Below are 12,653 nucleotides of genomic sequence, written 5' to 3'. Positions count from 1 at the left end.
AGGCTATGAGTAGGGTATGTCTGGACATACACAAGTAAAGGCAAAGGGCAATAAAGGAACCGACTAGCCCTACAATATACAGGCAGTAGAAAACATCTCGTATTCTATCTTTATAGATTTTGTGGCAGGGCCTGGGAAGGGGCTAAAAACGTACTTACCCGCATTGTCATACATTTTTAAAGGAAATAGTTAATTGGAAATTTCAAAATACATACGTACGTTCCAACGTCATTTGTAGCGAAATATACTGCCGTGGAATGAGAGAAGGGAAAGAGAAAAAGAGAGAAATAATTCCAGACCAGAGCATGATCGTGGCCGACAGGCAGAAGTATTAACTGAGCGAAAGCCAGCGCCCACGCCCACGCCAACATTCAAGAGCGGAACCAACCAACGTCAATAGCAGCGACCGCCAATCAAAGTCAGCAGCGACAGCATCGCCACAATCAGCAACGCCGACAGCAACACCAGCGACGTCACCACCACCAAAGGCCAAGGAGGGCCGAGGGAACACATTTTTTATTTTTGCCTCATAACCATTTATTAATTTCGAAATTTTTTTAAGTACTTATCACTATTTCTTTTATTTTTGTAAAGATTTTCTTTTTTTTGCTACAGACACGTGGTTAACACTTTTTCTCTTTGGCACATTTTTGTTTGCCTCTAAGGTAGACTTCGGGTTTTAGTTGTTTTTGATAGTTTCTGCGTTACCTTTTTTTCTTTGTAATATTTTTCCTTTGCACACATATTCCTTTGGTTTTTGCGGTGTTCAACCAATTTTTATTTGCACGCACTTTCAAACTACTAATAATAATTTTTTTTGACACATACATTTTTTCGTGTGATTTTTTTTGTTCCTTTTGTACCTTTTGGCCGCACAATATTGTCACCCACTCGACGCCCGCTACCGCGAGTGAGTAAGCGTAGAGTCGATTGCAAAATTCCATTGAACCTTACTTAGGCAATACACGTATGGCATTTGTACGAGTAGGAAGAGACATATGTATGTAAAATTTTCCTTCCTCACAGGTCCCCCACAGCTTGAAGGCGCCTACAATGCTGATGTGCTGAGGTCAGGGGAGTGAGAAACGAAAAAAAAAAAAAAAAAAACAAACATCATATTCTTCTCTTTACATATATACGTATGCAAGCATTGACATATGCCTATGTACATAATCCCTTAGCCTAGGTCAGGAATATGCATTAATTTTGGATGCTTTGGTCTTTTTTTTTTATATACACATTTATACATACCGATAGATATTTTTGCTGTTTATTGAAGGGAAAGATATGACAATGATTTTTTTGTAGAAGCAAAGTATCTTTCTAATGCAGAATACATTAGGGGTGACGAATTATACACAACCCTCAATATCGTTCACTTAATTTTGTTTGAATTCGATTATTATTTTTTGCTTCGAACTCGATTGTTTTTGAATTTATGGTCGAAGAGCTGACTTTGTACAAGTGTGTTGGGGATCAGCCGGTTTGTAATGCACCGCTTTTATGTACGTTTGTATATGGTGGTGGGAATATACATATATATTTTATGGCGGGAAAAATGTATTTTTGGCGGGAAAATTTTATATGGTCGGGAGCCGCCAAAAATTATTTGGGAGGGATATATTTAATATATGTATATTATTTTACAAGGGGATGGTTTCGTCAACGACGACGAAGGACAATTAGATATACTAGAGGATGGTACTCACCGGTTTGTATTGAGAGGCTGGTGGGCCGACTATGGTTCTTACAGATGAACGGCGAAGCAATGCTCGATGATATGTCCAAGACCTTGGTGCTTTCACGGTTGTTCTGGTACCGTATGTGACCGCTTATATGAACGATGGATTTACTTCTATATCATTCAAAATTTGGCGTTTTATTCCTCGCTGAGTGACTTTCACCGATTCGATTCTTCTTTCAGGAAGGCGTTTTTTAAATAATTCTGAGGTTCCGCCTACTTCGGTGTGGCAAAATGCACAGTAGGATGATTTTCAAGTATGGCGACAACGTTGGTAGATAATATAATTTACCATATATATACACATATGAGTTATTATTATTTGTATTCAAAGGAAACTTTTGATTCGCATAAAATGAAAAATTCGCACAAGATATATGTTGAATTTGCAAAAGGACAAAATTAGCAAACTGCTATGCTTTGCAAAATTATAATAAAAAGGAAAAATATTGATTCGCTATAGAGCACAAACGCACAGCAAAAAAGAAAACCTTTCAATAATAAAAAAAAAAAAATAAATAAATGTAAGGCGCGATAACCTCCGAAGAGATCTAAGGCCGAGCTTCTCTTCCAATTTGCGTCGTGCTCCTCTTGATTTTTCCCTACAAATTGGCCGGACGGGACCTACATGTTTTATGCCGACTCCGAACGGCATCTGCAATGCAGATGAGTTTTCACTGAGAGCTTTTCATGGCAGAAATACAATCGGAGCGCTTGCCAGACACTGCCGAGGGGCGACCCCGCTTAGAAAAATTTTCTTCTAATTGAAAAATCTTATTTCTAAAATTTTGATGTTGCTTTGCCCGGGAGTTGAACCCAGGGCATACGGTGTGATAGGCGGAGCACGCTACCATCACACCACGGTGGCCGCCAATAACATTATATATATATTGCCAAAAAGGTGGTGTTTTTTTGACAGGTGGCGATCATGCCGGATCGCCATCCTGTACGTGCGGCGAATTCAAGTTGGTGGAGGCTGCCACACGTCCATGAGGAGTCCCAATGGGAAATTTAAAGTTGAATACAATGCATTGATTCTAGAGGATAATCTGATATAATACAATTTAATAATCGAATACAATACAAGATACGGGTTATATATAAATTCATGGATATACGTATGTGCAAGGGGGAGATGGGGCGGGTGGCAGCTTACGCCGCGTAAACAATGAGGGTTTTAAAAGGGAGTGATCCTTAGTTGTACAAGTGAACGCGTTGGCGACATATCGACCAAAATGTGGGCCAGGGTGACCCAGAACATCATCTGTCGGGTACCGCTAATTTATTTATATATGTAATACCACGAATAGTATTCCTGCCAAGATTCCAAGGGCTTTTGATTTCGCCCTGCAGAACTTTTTCATTTTATTCTACTTAATATGGGAGGTGTCACACCCATTCTACAAATTTTTTTTTAAGTTATATTTTGCGTCAATAAACCAATCGAATTACAATGTTTCATCCCTTTTTTCATATTAGGTATAGAATTATGGAATTTTTTTCATTTTTCGTAATTTTCGATATCGAAAAAGGCGTGGTCATAGTCGGATTTCGATCAATTTTTTTGCCAAGATAAATTGACTTCGGATAAGTACGTGAACTAAGTTTAGTAAAGATATATCGATTTTTGCTCAAGTTATCGTGTTAAGGGCCGAGCGGAAGGACAGACGGTCGACTGTGTATAAAAACTGGGCGTGGCTTCAACCGATTTCGCCCATTTTCACAGGAAACAATTATCGTCATAGAATCTATGCTCCTACCAAATTTCACAAGGATTGGTAAATTTCTGTTCGACTTATGGCATTAAACGTAATCTAGACAAATGAAATGAAAAAGGCGGGAGCCACGCCCATTTTGAAATTTTCTTTTATTTTTGTATTTTGTTGCACCATATAATTACTGGAGTTGAATGAAGTTTTAATCTAATGTACATGGACATATGTTAATAAATTTATCTGGGATATAACGACCTTTGATTAGACAACTAATCACGGTGATGAATAACAACTTAGAGGATCGCTCCAGTTGGAAGTGAAGCTATCAACCATCAACCTAAGTAGTATTACTCATACATATTGCTTGCGCATATTGTTTTGTCATAAAACAATACGCACTCCCCAGGTATTCATCGGAAACACTTATCAGTGCATTGCCATACCGTAATCCAAAATAGTGGATATATTAATTTTGTATACAAAACAAAATTGGCTTGACTTAAGGATGAACCATAGAGGATCGTTATTATTTTATATAATGAGTGTAGCAAATTATGCACGTGTATATACTTACCGGAGAATATGTTTAGATCAACGCTCATATACCATTCCCATTTATGTTGCATGTATATATTTGCATCGATAAGCGGTTACGATTTAATATTACATCCTAAAATGTACTTGTATGTAGAAATTATTCCGTGCATGCAAAAAACGGGAAGTTTTCTTTCAGCAAAGCAGAAAAATATTTAAAAATAATCAAAACAAGTAAGGAAGGCTAAGTTCGGGTGTAACCGAACATTACATACTCAGTTGAGAGCTATGGAGACAAAATAAGGAAAATCACCATGTAGGAAAATGAACCTAGGGTAACCCTGGAATGTGGTTGTATGACATGTGTATCAAAAGGAAGGTATTAAAGAGTATTTTAAGAGAGAGTAGGCCATAGTTCTATGGATGGACGCCATTTAGGGATATCGCCATAAAGGTGGACCAGGGCTGACTCTAGAATTTGTTTGTACGATATGGGTATCAAATGAAAGGTGTTACTGAGCATTTTAAGAGGGAGCGGGCCTTAGGTCTATCGGTGGACGCCTTTTCGAGATATCGCCATTAAGGTGGGCCAGGGGTGACTCTAGAATGTGTCTGTACGATATGGGTATCAAATGAAAGGTGGTAATGAGTATTTTAAAAGGGAATGGGCTTTAGTTCTATAGGTGAACGCCTTTTCGGGAAATCGCCATAAAGGTGGACCAGGGGTGACTCTAGAATATGTTTGTACGATATGGGTATCAAACGAAAGGTGTTACTGAGCATTTTAAAAGGGAGTGGGCATTAGGTCTATAGGTGGACGCCTCTTCGAAATATCGCCATTAGGGTGGGCCAGGGGTGACTCTAGAATGTGTTTTTATGATATGGGTATCAAATGAAAGGTGGTAATGAGTATTTTAAAAGGGAGTAATCCTTAGTTCTATAGGTGGAAGCCTTTTCGAGATATCGCCATAAAGGTGGACCAGGGGTGACTCTAGAATGTTTGTACGATATGGGTATCAAACGAAAGGTGTTACTGAGCATTTTAAGAGGGAGTGGGCATTAGGTCTATAGGTGGACGCCTTTTCGAGATATCGCCATTAGGGTGGGCCAGGGGTGACTCTAGAATGTTTGTACGATATGGGTATCAAACGAAAGGTGTTACTGAGCATTTTAAGAGGGAGTGGGCATTAGGTCTATAGGTGGACGCGTTCTCGAGATATCGCCATTAGGGTGGCCCAGGGGTGACTCTAGAATGTTTGTACGATATGGGTATCAAACGAAAGGTGTTACTGAGCATTTTAAGAGGGAGTGCGCATTAGGTCTATAGGTGGACGCCTTTTCGAGATATCGCCATTAGGGTGGGCCAGGGGTGACTCTAGAATGTTTGTACGATATGGGTATCAAACGAAAGGTGTTACTGAGCATTTTAGGAGGGAGTGGGCATTAGGTCTATAGGTGGACGCCTTTTCGAGATATCGCCATTAGGGTGGGCCAGGGGTGACTCTAGAATGTTTGTACGATATGGGTATCAAACGAAAGGTGTTACTGAGCATTTTAAGAGGGAGTAGGCACAAGGTCTATGGGTGGACGCCTTTTCGAGATATCGCCATTAGGGTGGGCCAGGGGTGACTCTAGAATGTTTGTACGATATGGGTATCAAACGAAAGGTGTTACTGAGCATTATAAGAGGGAGTGGGCATTAGGTCTATAGGTGGACGCCTTTTTGAGATATCGCCATTAGGGTGGGCCAGGGGTGCCTCTAGAATGTTTGTACGATATGGGTAAATAACGAAAGGTGTTACTGAGCATTTTAAGAGGGAGTGGGCATTAGGTCTATAGGTGGACGCCTTTTCGAGATATCGCCATTAGGGTGGGCCAGGGGTGACTCTAGAATGTGTTTGTACGATATGGATATCAAATTAAAGGTATTAATGAGGGTTTTAAAAGCGAGTGGCCCTTAGATGTATATGTGAAGGCGTTTTCGCGATATCGACCAAAATGTGGACCAGGTGATCCAGAAAATCATCTGTCGGAATTTATTTATATATGCAATACCACTAACAGTATAGTAGGTGTAACACTCATTTTACAAAGTTTTTTCCAAAGTTATATTTTGCGTCAATAAACCAATCCAATTACCATGTTTCATCCCTTTTTTCGTATTTGGTATAGAATTATGGCATTTTTTTAATTTTTCGTAATTTTCGATATCGATAAAGTGGGCGTGGTTATGGTCGGATTTCGGCCATTTTTTATACCAAGATAAAGTGAGTTCAGATAAGTACGTGGACTAAGTTTAGTAAAGATATATCGGTTTTTGCTCAAGTTATTGTGTTAACGGCCGAGAGGAAAGCCAGACGGGGGACTGTGTATAAAAACTGGGCGTGGCTTCCACCGATTTCGCCCATTTTCACAGAAAACAGTTACCATCATAGAATCTATGCTCCTACCAAATTTAAGAAGGATTGGTAAATTTTTGTTCGACTTATGGCATTAAAAGTATTCTAGACAAACTAAATGAAAATGGGCGGAGCCACGCCCATTTTGAAATTTTCTTTTATTTTTGTATTTTGTTGCATCATATCATTACTGGAGTTGAATTTTGACTTAATTTACTTATATATAGTAAAGATATTAAATTTTTTGTTAAAATTTGAATTTAAAAAAAATTTTTTTTAAAAAGTGGGCGTGTTCTTCTTCCAATTTTGCTAATTTTTATTTAGCGCATATATAGTGATAGTAGTAACGTTCCTGCCAAATTTCATTATGATATCTTCAACGACTGCCAAATTACAGCTTGCAAAACTTTTAAATTACCTTCTTGTAAAAGTGGGCGGTGCCACGCCCATTGTCCATAATCTTACTAATTTTCTATTCTGCGTCATAACGTCAACCCATCTACCAAGTTTCATCGCTTTATCCGCCTTTGTAAATGAATTATCGCATTTTTTCGGTTTTTCGAAATTTTCGATATCAAAAAAATGGGCGTGGTTATAGTCCGATATCGTTCATTTTAAATAGTGATCTGAGATGAGTGCCCAGGAATCTACATACCAAGTTTCATCAAGATATCTCAAAATTTACTCAAGTTATCGTGTTAACGGACAGACGGACGGACGGTCGGACGGACGGTCGGACGGACGGACATGGCTCAATCAAATTTTTTTTCGATACTGATGATTTTGATATATGGAAGTCTATATCTATCTCGATTCCTTTATACCTGTACAACCAACCGTTATCCAATCAAAGTTAATATACTCTGTGAGCTCTGCTCAACTGAGTATAAAAAATCAAAAAAAATCAAAGTTCAGTCCAAAATTTTAATTATGAAAAATAAAAGAAGAATAGGGTTTAGTAAAAGGAAATCCAATTAAAGTAAGAACGTGACCGAAATAAAATAAAAATTGAACATGCTTAACATAAAAAAATGCATGCCCATATGAATGTAAGTCCATATATACTGCATGATATGCCAATTGGAATTGGAAGGCTATGAGTAGGGTATGTCTGGACATACACAAGTAAAGGCAAAGGGCAATAAAGAAACCGACTAGCCCTACAATATACAGGCAGTAGAAAACATCTCGTTTTCTATCTTTAAAGATTTTGTGGCAGGGCCTGGGAAGGGGCTAAAAACGTACTTACCCGCATTATCATACATTTTTAAAAGAAATAGTTAATTGGAAATTTCAAAATACATACGTACGTTCCGACGTCATGTGTAGCGAAATAGAATGCCGTGGAATGAGAGAAGGGAAAGAGAAAAAGAGAGAGATAATTCCAGACCAGAGCATGATCGTGGCCGGCAGGCAGAAGTATTAACTGAGCGAAAACCAGCGCCCACGCCAACGCCAACATTCAAGAGCGGAACCAACCAACGTCAATAGCAGCGACCGCCAATCAAAGTCAGCAGCGACAGCATCTCCACAATCAGCAACACCGACAGCAACACCAGCGACGTCACCACCACCAAAGGCCAAGGAGGGCCGAGGGAACACATTTTTTATTTTTGCCTCATAACCATTTATTAATTTCGAAATTTTTTTAACTACTTATCACTATTTCTTTTATTTTTGTAAAGATTTTCTTTTTTTTGCTACAGACACGTGGTTAACACTTTTTCTCTTTGGCACATTTTTGTTTGCCTCTAAGGTAGACTTCGGGTTTTAGTTGTTTTTGATAGTTTCTGTGTTACCTTTTTTTTCTTTGTAATATTTTTCCTTTCCACACATATTCCTTTGGTTTTTGCGGTGTTCAACCAATTTTTATTTGCACGCACTTTCAAACTACTAATAATAATTTTTTTTGACACATACATTTTTTTCGTGTGATTTTTTTTTGTTCCTTTTGTACCTTTTGGCCGCACAATATTGTCATCCACTCGACGCCCGCTACCGCGAGTGAGTAAGCGTAGAGTCGATTGCAAAATTCCATTGAACCTTACTTAGGCAATACACGTATGGCATTTGTACGAGTAGGAAGAGACATATGTATGTAAAATTTTCCTTCCTCACAGGTCCCCCACAGCTTGAAGGCGCCTACAATGCTGATGTGCTGAGGTCAGGTGAGTGAGAAAACGAAGAAAAAAAAAAAAAAACAATACAAAAAAAAACAAACATCATATTCTTCTCTTTACATATATACGTATGCAAGCATTGACCTATATATATATGCCTATGTACATAATCCCTTAGCCTAGGTCAGGAATATGCATTAATTTTGGATGCTTTGGTCTCTTTTTTTATATACACATTTATACATACCGATAGATATTTTTGCTGTTTATTGCAGGGAAAGATATGACAATGATTTTTTTGAAGAAGCAAAGTATCTTTCTAATGCAGAATACATTAGGGGGTGACGAATTATACACAACCCTCAACATCGTTCACTTAATTTTGTTTGAATTCGATTATTATTTTTTGCTTCGAACTTAATTGTTTTGAATTTATGGTCGAAGAGGTATTTGTAGATTTCAAGCTTTTGTTTATATAGATATATTATATTGCTAAATACAATTGTCAAAATACTTTATTAGCCTTTTGTTCGCGATAATTTTTGTACACGTAAATTCAAGCCTTGTGGTTAGTGTATCATATATTTATTTTGTTTGCAAATTAAAAAATTAAATAAAATAATGTTTATAACGTTGGCAAATTTTAAATGTTAAAATTAAATTTATTCCGGTAATGGAGGGCTAACTTTTCTACTCTTAGGTGTGGATGTTGTTCCCGGTAGGAAGAGGAGAAGTGGGGGGACAATGACGTGAAACACCCTTAGACAGACGAACTTGAGTCAGGAATAGGGGGCACTGTAAAGTAATCGGACTCAGCACAGTGCCCAAGGCTTCGCGCAAGCTGCGCTCAAGAGGATGGGTATACTCCCCCTGACTCTGGACGGGCCTTCTTTCCTTTTTTCCACTTCCTACTTTCCCTCTATGTATGTATTCTCCTCTAGGCATGAACCACTCTTTTGTTTAGATAACTGCGAGTAAGGCAGGTGTGCAAAACCCAACCCCATTCGACGAGCTAGCAGGGGCTTGCAACCATGCCACATGCCAACTCCGCCTCAACACCAAAAGGCAGTTATTGTTTAGGCCATCAAGCTAAACCCAAGAATGAGCACGGCCAATAGTGACCCAGCCTAATGTAAACTATCTGTGTTTGCTTCTATCTACTTTCGCGCACTAACACCAACGGCTATATATATGTCCGTGCAGGCGTATGTGTACGTGTTGGTTCGCGACTTTCCAATTTAACTTTCGAAATTTAACTTACTTTCGTTCAATTACCCCTCAAAACCGCTTTTCGACGGAATTGAAGGGTGCACGCGTTTTACAAGAAAGAAACTCTTTCACTTCTTTTTTGGAAAGCTCCGTGATCACTGCAGCCATCAGCCCTGTTATAGGTAAGATTTTTCTTTTCGCTTGTATAACTTAACCTATGTATAATTAATCACACTGTGAATTAGCTTTTGTATATATATTGTGAGTTAGCTTTGAACTGAAAATAATTAAATTGTTACATTCTTGAATTTAATCTGCTGTGTGTTCTTCTCCTTTTTTCTCTTTTTTCAACGAGCGCAAAAACCCCTTGGGAACTTACTTGAGCTATCGAAGCCCCAAGAGGATTTTTTCATGGTCCTACTACGCCGTAATAAATATATAAACCATTGAATTACCAGCGACCAACTGGATAACCACAGCACACAAAAGCGTTTCAAAAGCTAGCCGTTAGCAGCAAAAGCAACCATCAATATAACCACACAAAAGCGTTTCAAAAGCTAGCAGTTAGCAGCACCACACAAAAGCGTTTCAAAAGTTAGCAGTTAGCACCACCTGATCGTTTCAAAAGCGACAAGCATTACACCAGCAAACAAAAACGAGCGGTTAAGCAAAGGCACAAAGGTACGTGGTTTGAGCTCGATTTTTTTTGTTTTTTGCACAAGTAGGGAATTTACATATACTAACTTCCCGGCGTACCAATATCGCGATTTTATAAATAAAAACCAAACAATTATACGTATGTGTGGTAATTAAGTCACACAGATTTACATAAAGTCTTTTGATTTGGTATTTTGTTTGCTGTAGCGCATATTTTCGAGGAATATCGCAACCAGCTGCATAAATTCAACATAACCCCACTTTTCACTGTAGTGTGGCAATTTATTTGCAACAACACTTTAACGCACTTTATCGCAAGTCACTGCCAATATTTTAGAACCATTAAACACTTACATAAGTGTAATAAATTTAACCAGTTCTTTAAGTTCGGACATAAATCAGCGTTACTGCCATTAAATCAAAGTCACTTAAACTTATCTTCTTATACACACAACACTAACACTGCGGTGAGTTGGGTGACAAGAGCGTTCGCATAAAGCACAATTAGCTGAAAAAATTTATACACAGAGAATAATTTGCGTGTTTACCCCTTGGCGGCAATCCATTATATTGGGCATATACCCACTAGCTACATCATCCTGTCTTAAGTTGAACGTGCCTTCGTGAGCTACCCTATTAGCAAGTTAGATCCATTTTGCCCTTAATCTCAGTACTGATACCATGTCGAAAGCGATGGAAAATTACATCAGGATGGCTGCTGAAGTCATAGAGTTTGAAGCCGACTTCAACTCCACACCCGACTCTGAGCATACCAAGTATACTCTGGCTATCCAGCAAGAAGAGTTAAAGCAAAGTGGAAAAAATCAAAAACAGCCCATGATGACATATTAGCTGGGGACACTCTAGAGGGAAAAAACATATCAGCAGTTAAGATAAAACACAAAAGTGCTTACGCAGTGTACTTGCGTTGCATGTCAAACATATCAACGCGACAGGCCACATTCAACAAACCCGACCCTAAGCCCGAAGAACAGCACGAAAGGGATACAAATATGCGTCTACCCCCGTGTGACACTGATGTGTTCAAGGGAGATTACTTATCTTGGCCTACATTCAGAGACGTCTTTACGGCCATATATATTTTAAATAAGCGACTCACCCCGGTAGAGAGATTGTACCACTTGATACAGAAGACCCAGGGTGAGGCTAAAGAGATAGTGCAAAAGTGCCCACTCACAAACGAAGGTTTCGGTATAGCGTGGCAAAATCTGGTAGACAGATACGAAAACAAACGCATACTAGTGAATACTCAGCTGAAGACACTGTTCAGCTTAGAGGCGGTCGAAAAGGAATGCGGCACTTCAATTAAAAAGTTGCAGCGAGACATCAACAACTGTATCGCATCCTTAAAGATACATCAAATCGATGTGTCAAATTGGGATGCGATTATAACTTATTTGTGCTCAACGAAATTACCAAAAAGCACACTAGCCTTATGGGAGCAAACGGTTCAAAATAAAACTGAAATATCCAAGTGGGAAGACATGGATAAATTCTTACAGAACCGTTTCCAGACACTTGAGACAGTCTCTGGCATAACTGAGGATAGCCTGGAAACCAAGAACCCGAAAACCCATAATGGTAGACAATCCACTGAAAACTCTCACAGAAAGCTAGGTGCTTTTAAGACGAGTGTAACCAAAGGTGCGTGCAAGATGTGTAAATCCACTGAGCACAAACTACAACATTGCCAACGGTTCCGCACGTTGGCGGTTTCCGATAGAATCACCTTCATTAAAAACAAGAAAAGGTGTATTAACTGCCTATCCTCAGGACATACTGTGTCTAGGTGTTCAAGCTCCTACAATTGCGCCACCTGCAAGCAAAGACACAATACGCTACTACATATTCAGGCAACGGACACCAACCAAAACGCAAACAACAATAATACCCACCCTGGCCCATCAGCCCAAGCGCAACAAAGGCGCACCTATTCCAATAATCAAAGCACTGGAAATAACCAAAGCAATGGAAATAACCACTTCAAGGCCTGCTTTACAAACACAAGTAAAGGGGTTTTACTAGGTACCGCCCGCATCAATATATTCTACAACAACACCAACTTCTCCGCGCGGGCACTTATAGATTCGGGGTCAGAATGTACTTTCATAACTGAAAGACTTAAACGTCGCAAAAATTTGCCATCTCAGCGGATGTCTGCGCATGTTTCAGGCATCACCAATCAAGTGTCAGCACAAGTAAAGGAGGCGTGTCATATACAACTGCGGTTCCCAATTGATCCGACAATAAACATTGC

This window comes from Eurosta solidaginis, chromosome 3 (assembly GCF_040869045.1).
Source record: "Eurosta solidaginis isolate ZX-2024a chromosome 3, ASM4086904v1, whole genome shotgun sequence".
In the NCBI taxonomy this organism is placed as follows: Eukaryota; Metazoa; Arthropoda; class Insecta; order Diptera; family Tephritidae; genus Eurosta; species Eurosta solidaginis.
The sequence above is the reverse complement of the archived record's forward strand: the minus strand, read 5'-3'. Positions refer to the sequence as shown.